The sequence below is a fragment of the Eutrigla gurnardus genome (assembly GCF_963514095.1).
Source record: "Eutrigla gurnardus genome assembly, chromosome: 17".
In the NCBI taxonomy this organism is placed as follows: Eukaryota; Metazoa; Chordata; class Actinopteri; order Perciformes; family Triglidae; genus Eutrigla; species Eutrigla gurnardus.
In genome coordinates, this window is record NC_139928.1 from 1,529,885 (window position 1) to 1,543,630 (window position 13,746).

The 13,746-nt window shown below is 43.9% G+C and overlaps 1 long non-coding RNA gene across 1 annotated transcript in view; it reads left to right on the top strand.

Annotated features, from left to right (window-relative positions):
* LOC311027570 overlaps positions 1-13,746 on the top strand; it is a 244,942-nt gene that overhangs the window by 82,303 nt on the left and 148,893 nt on the right. The window lies entirely within an intron of this gene.

The following is a 13,746-nucleotide window of genomic DNA, read 5'->3' on the forward strand; positions in this document are numbered from 1 at the left end:
CTTCTATATATTGTTAACTTTTCCATTTTTTTGTGGTTGGATTGTTCCTTATCTAGCTCAAGGTTATAGGTAATTGAACTTTAAAATATGTTAAATCTTTAAACATGATTAAAATGTATAAAATGTAAATAATGTGATAACCTTGTCCTAGACTTTGAAAATTAGCCATCCTATTACTAGAGGCGCCTTTAATTCATTAGATCTGTATGACGGCCAGTCGGCCTGATGGGTGTTGGTCTATTTAATTATGATGGAGTTTTTGACTGATTTTTGTATGTTTTGGTTTTACACAAGATGGGTTCTGATTTATACATTCCCTTTACCATGTGACTCACCATGTGACCCTCAGGGGCAGGTTTAAAAACGGGGCGTCTGATGTGTATGAGTTAGTCTGATGAAGAGCTATGAGCTCGAAACGTTACTATTGATGTGCTAATAAATCTGCACATAAGGGAGCTGATGTGTGCGGTCTCCTCTTCTTGCTTTTCCTCCTCCCTTCTCCAAGACATCTCACACGACATCTTGCCATTCCTCACCAGGGATGGGAATAACGGCGTTATAAGTAGCGGCGTTAGTAACACCGTTACTTTTTTCAGTAACGAGTAATCTAATTGATTACTCACCTCATTATTATAACGCCGTTATCGTTACTGCCAAAAAATGTGTCGCGTTACTTCATTGAAGGCAGAAAAAACAAATGTTACGCTATAGTAAACAGAAACGTGTCGAGCACTAGGACCAGGCGGAAAACAGCCGCTCAAGCTGAAGCCTGTGTGATTGGCCATCCCCGCCGTCACTCCATCTTGCTTGCACACCGGTCTGCTAGTCTGCGGTCAGGAGTCCTACAGGAGTCCGCTACTGTAAGTTGGGAGTTTGTTCTGCCTGGTTCATGTCAGCTAGAAGGATGTTAATATCAGAGGTTTCATTTACATTAACGTTTGAATCGGTGTCCATGTGCGTATGTGCGCGCGTGCGTGTGTATGTATGTTTGGTAATTAGATGCAGCCAGGATGTCTAAAAGAAAAGTGGACATAAGAGACTTCTTTAGAAGTCAAAGTGTAAGTTACTCAAAGAAATGCGTTACATCCATCCTGCAACACCTTCACTGGCTCCCAATAAAGCAGCATATCCACTTCAAGATCCTCCTCATCATTTACAAAGCTCTCAATAGTCTGATCAATAAAATGTATTATTATTATTGTTGTTATTATTACTATTGGATTAGAATTGGGTGATAATGTTTTGCTACATGATTTACAACCAGTAAAACCACAAAAGGGAACAGTAAACTTAAACGTAGCAATAGAAAACTAGAAGAATTACTAGAAAACACAGTGAACTGAGAGAGTTAGAGTTTTATTAAAAATACTTTTGTCCCCCCCACCTCTGAAATCAAAATTTCGTCCTTGCACACAACATTAAAACATACGTACAATATGTCTACTGTTTTTTTCCCCCTAATTTACACTACAAGAGTAAATATATTTATTATTTATTTTTCAGAATCAGAATTAGAATCAGAATTCCTTTATTGTCCCTCAACGTAGAAATTTGTTTGCCACAGCAGCCAATGGACAGTATGTTACAAGAAACACAATAGTAATAATAACAATAGCAAAAATTAACAATATAAATTAAAAAAAATAGAATAGAAATAGAGTAGACTTGTTATATACATCCATCCATCCATCCATTGTCTACCGCTTATCCTGTATTCAGGGTCGCGGGGGGGCTGGAGCCAATCCCAGCTGTCATTGGGCGAAGGCAGGGTACACCCTGGATAGGACGCCAGTCTATCACAGGGCCGACATGTAGAGACAAACAACCATTCACGCTCACATTCACACCTATGGGCAATTTAGAGTCATCAATGAACCTATCCCCATCCTGCATGTCTTTTGGACTGTGGGAGGAAGCCGGAGAACCCGGAGAGAACCCACGCTTACACGGGGAGAACATGCAAACTCCACACAGAAGGAACCCAGGCTGACCCGGGAATCGAACCCAGGACCCTCTTGCTGTGAGGCGAGAGTGCTACCCACTACACCACCGTGCAGCCTGTTATATACATATAAACATGATATTGTACAAAAATTACCAGCAGTGAATTTTGTTTTTATATACAATTTACAATAAAGTGTAGAGTGCAGAATGAGGTCTATTGGGAGCAGTGCTTATTGTAGAGTCTGACAGCAGCAGGAAGGAAGGACCTGCGATACCTCTCTTTCACACACTTGGGGTGTATCAGTCTATCACTGAAGGAGCTGACTAGTGCGGTGATAGTGACCTGCAGGGGGTGGGACTCCTTCACCAGCAGCAATGACGGCTTGTCCATCATCCTGCTCCCTCCCATCACCTGCACTGGGTCAAGAGGGCATCCCAGGATGGAGCTGGCCTTCTTGATAAGTTTGTCAAGTCTCTTCCTGTCTGCTGCCGAGATGCAGAGCCGTCAGAGAACTTTTGTAGATGGTTGTGAGGTGTTTGGTGCGAGAAGTCTGCAGTGTTCCCTGTGGGGCCCCTGTACTGCAGATGACTGTGTCCGACACACAGTCCCGAGTCCTCACATACTGTGGCCGATTGGTGAGGTAATCCAGTATCCAGGTCGTGAGGTGTTGGTCCACCCCCGTGAGCTCCAGCTTGTCCCCCAGAAGTACAGGCTGTATGGTGTTGAAAGCACTGGAGAAATCAAAGAACATGATCCTCACAGTGCTTCCAGGCTTCTCCAGGTGGGACAGTGATCTGTCCAGGAGGAAGATGATGGCGTCGTCCACACCGATGCCAGGCTGGTAGGCAAACTGGAGTGGGTCCATAAAGGGACCCACCAGAGGGCGGAGATGGACGAGGACCAGCCGCTCCAGGGTCTTCATCAGGTGTGAAGTGAGAGCAACTGGTCTGTAGTTGTTGAAGTCCTTAGGGTGAGGGATCTTTGGTACTGGTACCACGCAGGAGGTTTTCCACAATAGTGGCACTTTTCCCAGCTTCAGGCTCATGTTGAAGATGTACTCCACAATCCTGCACAGCTGGTCTGCACAGACTTGAGGAGCCTGGAGCTGATCCCGTCTGGACCCGGAGCCTTCTTCACCTTCATCTTCCTCAGTTCGTTCCTCTCCTGGATAGTGGAGAGGGACAGATTGGAGCAGGGGGGCTGAGTGTCAGGTGGGGGAGGTGGGTGAATGTCAGGGGGGGCAGTGGGGGGAGTCTGCAACCTGAAAGCAGTGGAAAGGGAGGTAGAGGTGAGAATGGGACAGTAAACAGGGGGGATGGAAGAGTAACCCTAACCCTAACCCTGGTCAAACCTATTGAAGAATAGGTTCAGGTCGTTCACCCACGCCTGATCCACCTGGTTTCCTCTGCCCTGAGATCGTTTTCAGGCTTTTCCGGACTCCACTGACATTTCTCTGCTGCAGCTGGTCCTCCATCTTCCTCCTGTAGCTGTTCTTCCCCTCTCTGGGGTCCGTTTCACAAAGCAGGTTTAGTAAAAACCTTGAGTTAGTTAACCCTGAGATGAGGGAAACTCTGGTTTTTCGGTTTCACAAAGCCAGTTCAGCATAAATCTGAGTCAGTTGCCCGGGTAACATACTCCGTGAACCTAACCTGCTCGCTAGCAGGTTTGCTTCAACAAACCCTGAGTTTCTCCCTACATGTCTCCGCCTTTTTCCTGAATCTGAACCAACTCTCAAAAAATGTGCCGTCCATTCATCGTCAACCTAATCGATATTGAAATAAAAGTGATTCTAGCGGCTTTGCGTCGGGAGAGGATTTTGATTACCTTTCCTTCCAATCACATTAGATATTATCTAAACAATATTCTCCGACATTTTCAACATTTCATATCGTGGACATAATCCGCAACCAGATTCTTTGCGGAGCTAGCTTTTTTGCGAACGGGAGATTTATGAAATGTTTAAGTACATTCATGTGTTGAAATACCTGCTTATATTTACTGTTTAATATGTGAAATATGATTAAAATCATATGCCTTAGTCAACGTATTTGCGCAATATTCTTATGCTTAATTTTCAATTTAAGCCACTTTCTTTCTGTGCCTGGGGGGATTACACCCAATGAAAATAATAACTTCTTCATTGCGCTACTTTGTGAACTACGGGAATTGAACCGCTGTCACCTGCACCATGGGCAGCGTTGCTAACCTTCACACCACAGTGTCGCTCTGCCAAGCTAAAAATGAACACTTATTACCTTTAGATCAATCGACTGTTTCATTCAGTTATACACATTAGATCGGGCAGTAATTGTCTGCCACGCCAATTATTGCTACTTTGCTGCAGTAACGTTGCTCCGCTTTCTCAGGATGAGCTCGTTTTCTACATAAACACTCAGTAATATCTAATGACACTCTCCCGGTTGCCATGGTGAATCGTAGTATCGGAGCTCCATTGATGATGGCTTTGTAGAGTCGGCAGGCACACGCGTAACTCACAATTGTCATACTCAGAGAGTTGATTGAACTCACTCAGAACTGCTGTTCTGAAACCGAAAACTCAGAGTTGCCCATCTCAGAGTTGTTCAACTCAGAGTTCAGGGTTAGGTTCAGAGTTTGTTGAACCTGCTTTGTGAAACGGGCCCCTGATCTTCTTCCTCAGCTCCTTCTGCACAGCCTTCAGCTCCTCCTTGTTGCCTGACGTAAAGGCCCTCTTTTTCTCCTTAAGGAGAGCCTTTATGTCAGGATTAATCCAGGGTTTGCTGTTTGCAAAACACGTACAGTCCTGGTGGGTACAGTGTTTTCAACACAGAAGTTAATGTAGTCCATTATGCATCCTGTTAAACTGTCGATGTCCTCCCCATGAGAAGCACAGAGTTCTTCCCACACAGTTGAGTCAAAGCAGTCCCTCAGAGCCTCTTCAGACTCCTCAGTCCATGCTTTAACTGTGCGGGTCTCCACTGGTTGCCTGTTTACAAGGGGCATGTATACAGGCAGGAGATGAACCAGGTTGTGGTCAGATCTTCCCAGGGGAGGGAGGGGGGATGAGTTGTATGCCTCCTTGCAGTTGGCATAAAATAAGTCCAGTGTTTTATTGTCTCTGGTGTGGCAGGTGACATACTGTGTGAATGTGGGCAGAGTGGAGGACAGAGAGGCATGATTAAAATCCCCAGAGATGAGGAAGAGGGCCTGTGGGTGCCGTGTCTGAAGTTAGCTTGTGACTGAGTGAAGAGCGTCACAAGCTGCATCAGCGTTAGCAGAGGGGGGGATATACACAGCGAGTACAATCACCTGTGCGAACTCCCTCGGGAGATAGTACGGCCTCATGCTAACCGCTAAAAGTTCAATGTCCTTACTGCAGACCTGGGGTCCGTTTCACAAAGCAGGTTTAGTGAAAACCTTGAGTTAGTTAACCCTGAGATGAGGGAAACTCTGGTTTTTCGGTTTCACAAAGCCAGTTCAGCATAAATCTGAGTTACCCGGGTAACATACTCCGTGAACCTAACCTGCTCGCTAGCAGGTTTGCTTTAACAAGCCCTGAGTTTCTCCCTACATGTCTTCTCCTTTTTCCGGAATCTGAACCAACTCTGAAAAAAATGTGCCGTCCTTTCATCGTCAACCTAATCGATATGGAAATTAAAGTGATTCTAGCAGCTTTGCGTTGGGAGATAATTTTGATTACCTTTCCTTCCAATCACATTAGATATTATCTAAACAATATTCTCCGACATTTTCAACATTTCATATCGCGGACATAATCCGCAACCAGATTCTTTGCGGAGGTAGTGTTTTTGCGAACGGGAGATTTCTGAAATGTTAAAGTACATTTCTGTGTTGAAATATCTGCTTATATTTACTGTTTAATATGTGAAATATGATTAAAATCATATGCCTTAGTCAACGTATTTGCACAATATTCTTATGCTTAATTTTCAACTGACGCCACTTTCTTTCTGTGCCGGGGGGGATTACACCCAATGAAAATGATAATTCATTCAGTACTCTACTTTGTGAACTACGGGAGTTGAACCCCTGTCACCTGCGCCGTGGGCGGTGTTGCTAACCATTACACCACAGTGTCGCTGTGCAAGTCTGAAAATAAAGACTTATTACCTTTAGATCAATAGACTGTTTCATTCAGTTATACAAATTAGATCGGGCAGTAATTGTCTGCCACGCTAACTATCGCTACTTTGCTGCAGTTACGTTGCTCCGCTTTCTCAGGATGAGCTTGTTTTCTACATAAACACTCAGTAATATCTAATGACGCTCTCCCCGTTGCCATGGTGAATCGTAGTATCGGAGCTCCATTGATGATGGCTTTATAGAGTCGGCAGGCACGCGCGTAACTCAGAGTTTACATACTCAGAGTTGACTGAACTAATTCAAAACCGCTGTTCTGAAACTGAAAACTCAGAGTTGCCCATCTCAGAGTTGGTCAACTCAGAGTTCAGGGTTAGGTTCAGAGTTTGTTGTACCTGCTTTGTGAAACGGGCCCCTGTTCTTTAACAGTGATGTGCCCAGAGTTACACCATCTGTCATTAACAAACACAGCCCTGCTCCTTTCCTCTTACCGCTCTCTGCCGTCCTGTCCGCCCGCCGCATTTGAAATCTGTCCAGGTTAGCGTCCGTGTCCAGGGTCTATTTTTGGTATATTGCTTAACAAGAATAATTTTATGTTGCTTAGTTGTGACCTGTTGAGGTGCAATAAATATCAAAAGTTCCAAAAGATATATTGTGTTATTTTTATCAATCCACTATAAGCATAGTAATTATAATATCTCCAATAAAATTGTTTAGATTTGTGCACTGTGGATTTCTGCTTGTAATGTATTGAGTATCCATTCCATTATAATACTCAGATTTATCATAAATAATTGAACACGCACATGTATTTTAAGTTCCGTCAAAGAGGGATGGAGATGGGGTCCAAATTATTTGACACATCAGTATTTAAAAATTATTTGAAAGTAACGCAATTAGGGGTGTGAATCTTTGGCTTCACAGCGATTTGACTCGATTAACGATACAGTAGTTGGCGATTTGATGATTTTTTTGTTGTTGTAAGGATTGGATTCGATTCTGTATACCACGATTCGATTCAGTAACTTGTAACCAAAATTCTATATCCATGAAATAAACATGCAATAATGCAAGTGAGACTATCTTTTATCTTCTATTCTTCTGAAATGAGAAAAATAATATTCTATAAAAAAGTAAACCTGCATAATATTTTATACTGAATACAAAAATGTAATTAAACATTGCTCAGTTATTTTTAACATTTTCAGTAGACTACATGCTGGCAGGGGAAAGTGTGTCTTAAACGTATTAAAACATTAATCATAAGTAAGAATCACGATTAATCCGATTAAATGCATTTATATCGATTATTGGTGAAGCCAAAACGATTCATTCTATTTATTTATTTTAGCAGATCGATTTAGTAGAATCTATAGGACTGACAATCGATTCATCGATTAACCGAATTAATCGTTACACCTCTACCTCAAGCTTAACCTGAATAAAACCGAACTGTCGGTCACTGTCGAGGCCATCACAGTATTGCCTTCCTCAACTGCGAGGAACCTGGGGGTAATCCTTGATGACCAACTTTCCTGCACCCCCAACATCACTGCTGTGGCCCGATCCTGCAGATTTGCCCTCTACAATATCCGCAGGATTCGGACCTTCCTCACAAAGGATTCAACACAACTCCTGGTCCAAGCACTGGTCATCTCCCGCCTTGACTACTGCAACTCTCTCCTGGCTGGACTCCCGGCCTCGGCGACTAAACCATTGCAGCGTATCCAGAATGCTGCAGCACGCCTTGTCTTCAATCTACCCAAATTCTCCCATGTGACCCCCTCCTCCGTGACCTCCACTTGCTTCCTGTTGCAGCACGCATCCAATTCAAGACTATGGCACTGGCCTTCAGGGCCATCAATGGAACGGCACCCATCTACCTTCAAACACTGGTCAAACCACACGCCCCGATGCGAGCACTTCGCTCCTCTACTTCTATTGGCACTTCTACTGCTTTGTAATACTCATCTTTTAATGGTTTTCTTTTACCAATTTATGGGATTGTTTTTGTCTTGCTTTAAGTTTTTCTTTTTAAGGATTGACTAAATTCAAATTCTCAAACGTCAGATGTCTGACCTAGGAAAGAAGGATCAGCTGATTGAGAGCTTTTTCTCCGTAGCTGGTAATATTTTACTCAGTACAAATCTCAGTAACGCGCGTTACAATGCATTTTAAACCCGAAATCAATTGACTCTACATTCGCGATCGCGAGATGGGCATACGCTCCACTTCTGGAAAAGTGTGAAAGCCGGTCCGTGTGACTGTACACTATGTTAATTAAGCGCTGTTGTTAGCAGGCTCCATGAGCTGGACACCGACTCACGGAGCGGGTCAGAGTGCAGCCGACCCGGCACACCGAGGATCAATAGCTGAGGGCGGCGGCGAAAAGGCGGCGGCGAAAAGGCGGCGGCGAAAAGGCGGAGGCTCCGATTCTCCCCGTCGGTTTTGAACCGCTTTTATGTCGTCATAACGCTTTTGGTGCGAGTTTAAAACAGTAGGTTTATTTCAAAACGCGAGCGTCAGACGCCGTCAGAGCGTTTATGAATAGTGTTTTAGAGGTCCCCTAAATGTCTCAGGTAGGCTTTCAGGTAATTTCGCAGCATAACACAGCGCCTTCAAGGTCATTAAAAAAGACGAACGGCAAATCTGGAATAAAAAATGGCACTGTTATTTCATCCCCGAATCCCATTCATGAACACAATATCTAATATCAGTTAACGAGTCGTTTTCCGTTTCTCGTTTTCCGTTATTTAAACGAATAACGGGATACGAGTCATTTTCTGTTTTTCGTTCTTTTATTTTGAAGCGAAAAACATCAATGAGTAATGAGCTGCATTGAACACAAGAAGATCTATTGAGAACAAAAAATCCATATTTCCTTTTATTTTGGCGAAAAGTAATGCAAAAGTAATGTAAAAGTAGTGTAATGCCTTACAATTCAAAGACAGTAATATTGTAATGTAACTAATTACTTTGAAATGACAGTAACAAGTAATAAATAATGCATTACGCTTTTGAAGTAACTTGCCCAACACTGATCGGCATCATAGAGAATGTTACCTTAAGTTCTTTATTGAGCCAAACCTAAGTGGATGAGCTCACCATAATGATGTATGCACTTGTCCATTACCCAAATCACAGAGAATCCAGACAAAGCCTCCTCTCCAACTTCACTCTGCCAAAATGTTGCCCCTAAGACCTGAGGTGTCCTCTTACAAGCCTTTCCCAGGGCTCTCTGACAATGACTTTTCTCCAACTCTCCTTCTTTCCTCTTTCATGTCTCTGAAAATCCATGCCAACAGTGTCCAGCTCATGACATTATTGTTTTTCCCCCTTTTGCTCTTAAAATGATCTCCAGTTACCCCAAAAAGCTATGTTTGTCACATCACATCATGGAGGTGGAGGTATGAATGAAGAACCTGGGGGGCTTCAAGGAAGTCATTTGATCTGATGGAGCATTTGCTAATTTTTACAACTCAGAAACCGGAAATTTGAGATCAAGCTTTTATGCCTGGTTGCAGTCCAGAGTGAGTTATAATAGGGTGAAAACAGGAGAAGACAACCAGCGTGACAGCAGCCATGTTCTCTGATTGTGAACATAGGGACAGGGTTCAGTGAACTCCCGTGGGAGCAGAGCCGTGATTGTGAAGAACAATGCAGTCAGGAAGACTGAGCTCTATAGAAATCTAACACACCGCCAGAGGGCATTCATCATGTGTATTCTCACACAGGGCCAAGAAGTTGTATACCTGCTACAAAAACATCTGTCATCAATCTGCCACACAGCTAATATCTGGATTCATTAAAATAACAAAGGTTGAGTGAAATTGAGGGAGTTTGTGTTTTAAACTAATTTACAGAGGTGGGTCGTAACTAGGGATGCAACAATACAGCCACGGTTCAATACGTACCTCGGTTCTTGAGTTAAGGTTTCGGTTTTGTTTCTGTACACATTTTATGCACAAGGAGAAAAAATTGCTTTATATATTTTGCTTATGAAGTCGATGCCTTTCTGTTGTTTTATAGAAGTCTGGAATTACGTTAGTGCTGAAAAGTGTAGCGCGGATCGAGCATTTTTATTAGGTGATGGAAGCCCACAACTATGGAAAAGGGCTGCAAATCTTTAGCAATAAACATCCCACTGCACTTGTTGTGTTCTTGTGTTTTCTGCACCGGTAGAATCGGCTTGTTGGAAGTAGAGATGGGAGAAGATTCACTCACCCACTCATATCACCGGGATGAGTTTGGTGATTGACCCAGAGATCCGTGAGTCAGCACACTGACTCAGATTTACCACCTCTAATAAGAAAGGCTAGTTTTAAACTTGGTGTCCTTGATTTGTTAATTTGTTAATATAGGTGTTACAATAACTTCACCAGGTCCCTTTGAGGGAGGCAGACTTCATTTATTTTAAAAGACAAGGCCGACTAAGGGATCAACAAGCACTCCCCACTCCAGGAGTAATGTTACATTCTTTAATTCTACAGTTTTACGAGAATGATATCCACTATCTTGCCAAAGTATTCGCTCACCTGCCTTGACTCGCATATGAACTTAAGTGCCATCCTATTCTTCATCCATAGGGTTTAATATGACGTTGGTCCACCCTTTGCAGCTATAACAGCTTCAGTCAGACAAGTACCGTTGTCCAACACAGACTCGTCCATCGGATTGCCAGATTGAGAAGCGTGATTGGTCACTTCAGAGAATGTCTCCACTGCTCTAGAGTCCAGTGGCGGCGTGCTTTACACCACTGCATCGATGCTTTGCATTGCACTTGCTTATGTATGGCTTGGATGCAGCTGATCGCCATGGAAACCCATTCCATGAAGCTCTCTACACTGTTCTTGAGCTAATCTGAAGGCCACATGAAGTTTGGAGGTCTGTAGCGATTGACTCATTGAAAGTTGGGGACCTCTGTGCACTATGTGCCTAAGCATCCGCTGACCCCGCTCCGTCATTTTACGTGGTCTACCACTTCTTGCCTGAGTTGCTGTCATTCCCAATCGCTTCCACTTTGTTATAATCCCACTGACAGTTGACTGTGGAATATTTAGGAGTGAGGAAATTTCACGACTGGACTTGTTGCACAGATGGCATCCTATCACAGTACCACGCTGGAATTCACTGAGCTCCTGAGAGCGACCCATTCTTTCACACATGTTTGTAGAAACAGTCTGCATGCCTAGGTGCTTGCTTTTATACACCTGTGGCCATGGAAGTGATTGGAACACCTGATTTCAATTATTTGGCTGGGTGAATGAATACTTTGGCAATATAGTATATGTGGATATTGAACAGCACAACAGCAAAACCACAAATCTATTAAAGAGATTAAATCACTTCATAAAGCATTTCCAAAACCACACAAAGAACACATTCACATTATGAAATACTGTCACCATGACAGTTGGCATGAAATCATCTTTTTCATAAATACAATAATTCTCGGTGTGAGTATATGACTGCATTTGTAACAAGATGCGTCTGATCCTACATATAGAACTGAACCAGCCTCTGACAGAATCAGGTGTTTGATCCTTTAATCGACCAATCAATGTCCTGGTTCAATTAGAATCGGTATTTAAACAGTCCTCTTCATCATGCTGTTCACATTTTGACATCATTAGAGGGGACCTGCCCCCAGTCTTTTTTGGACTTGGACAGTCTGAGAGGCACCAAGCCATGTGGGGTGACTGACAAGGCCCTGACTGAGGCCCACTGTGTTCCTCCGGGGATTGGGAGGGTCGCTTTTATGTGACTGTGAGTAGCTGAAAGTAAGGCCCCGTACACACGAAGCAAAAAAAAACGACTCAGCGCGCTGTAGTACATATTCCAGGCCCTTATGCAGCGCAGTTTCTGCTACAAAAACGCAGAAGAAGAGACGTAGCTTGACCGGATGTTTGCCATTGCTATGGCAACATGTGAGAGTTACGGCTAATCTCCGCCCGACCACCCGATCAATAAACACCCATATGATGAAAATTTGGCCCATATAAATAAAACCAACAATAAGCATCAAAAGCCGTCACCCTAAGGACCTTGACGAGGCATTGTCACACGTTGGGATGGATTAATTAGACAAATAAATGCCTACATTCCTAGGAAGTTAGCTAGCGGTTGTTTGTTAGCATCGTAATAAAGTAGCATATCTGTGAGTTTTTTCCCGGAATATTGCCCCCCTCTCTCGGGTCCGTTTTTTTTTCATACAGTGGCCCTGATACGCCGATGTACAGACGAGCAGAATATCTGCTACGAGCACGGAGGCCGCCGTTATTGTTGTTGTTACGAGACGTCGCGGGGGAAGAAGTCAGGCTCAAGGGTCGAGGGGCGGGCCGATGACGTCAGCGTATTCGTTTTCGCCGTCTACACGAAAACGAACACGAGACAGAGGGGTGCCGTTTTTTACTTTTCCACCCTGAGAGCTGGTTTCAAAAAAGTGCGTTTTCAGGCCGCGAAAACGCCGGATTCGTATGGACGGCAGGGCGAAACGCACAAGACTTCTGCGTTTACGCACTTAAAACATTTTCGTGTGGACAGGCTCTAAATCTCTGATTGTTGTTTGTGCTTATGCACAAACAGCAGCTCTGAGTACCCAGCCTTCTTGGAGTCTCTGGGTGGCATCCTGGAAGGGGCACTTTAATGCTCACGTTTGCAACAATGTAGGAACCTGGAGGGGGGTAATTGGGAGGAACAGCCTGTCTGAACTGAAACCATGCTGTGCTTTGTCTTCAGACTTCTGTGAGCATCAAGGATTGTCCATAACAAAACCACCATGTTGGAGCATAGGGCGGTTCAGAAGTGTCCTTGCTAACAGAAAACCAGACACCAAAGATCGATGACTTTGTACTTATATCATCAGATAGAAGGCCCTAATTATTTTTCTAGGTGAAGAGAGCAGTGGGGCTTTCATCTGATAACCATCAGATGGTGAGTTGGAACAGATGCCCAGGCAGATGGTGATGGCCAGATCTGTTAAACCCACATATGTACTGAGGGTGAACTGACTGGCTTGCTGTGGTGGTTGCCAAAGCAAAAAGTTGTAGGAACATATTTCGGAGATTATGGAGAAGAACCTTTACTTGGCCTCAAGGAAGTTCTGGCAAACTATTGGATGACTCAAGAACTGACAACACTAAGTCGTCCGTGAGGGAGGCAGAGTTTGAAAACCCATCCATACTCCTGGCAGAGGGAGCTGAAGTTGTCAATAAGATCTGTGCCGGCAAGGCACCTGGGGTGGGTGAGATTTGTCCTGAGATGCTGATGGCTGCTGAAGGCCATTGTTGTTCTGTATTGGCTGACATGCCTCTTCTGTGTCAGATTGGGGTCAAGGACAATGCCTGGGAAGTGGCAGACCGAGGAAAATTCACAAACAGAGATGAAGCCTTAGTGATATGAGTAGAGCTTCTGCTCCTTCATGTACTGTAAATAGAGGCCTGGTGAGGTTGTACAGGCATCTGATAAGGATCCTCCTGGATGCCTCCCCTTAGAGGTTATCTGGGCCTACCAAACTGCTAAGAGGCCCTTGGGTAGACCCAGAACACTGTAGGGATGATATATTTCCTCTGGCCTGGGGATGTATCCGCATCCTCAGGAATAGCTGGAAATTGTTGCTGGGGAGTGGGACGCCTCAAATACCCTAAGCCTGCTCCTCCAAACGTGCAATAATAATTTCCCTTTTACTATGAGTAAACACAATCTTTCTCCAAACATGTTTT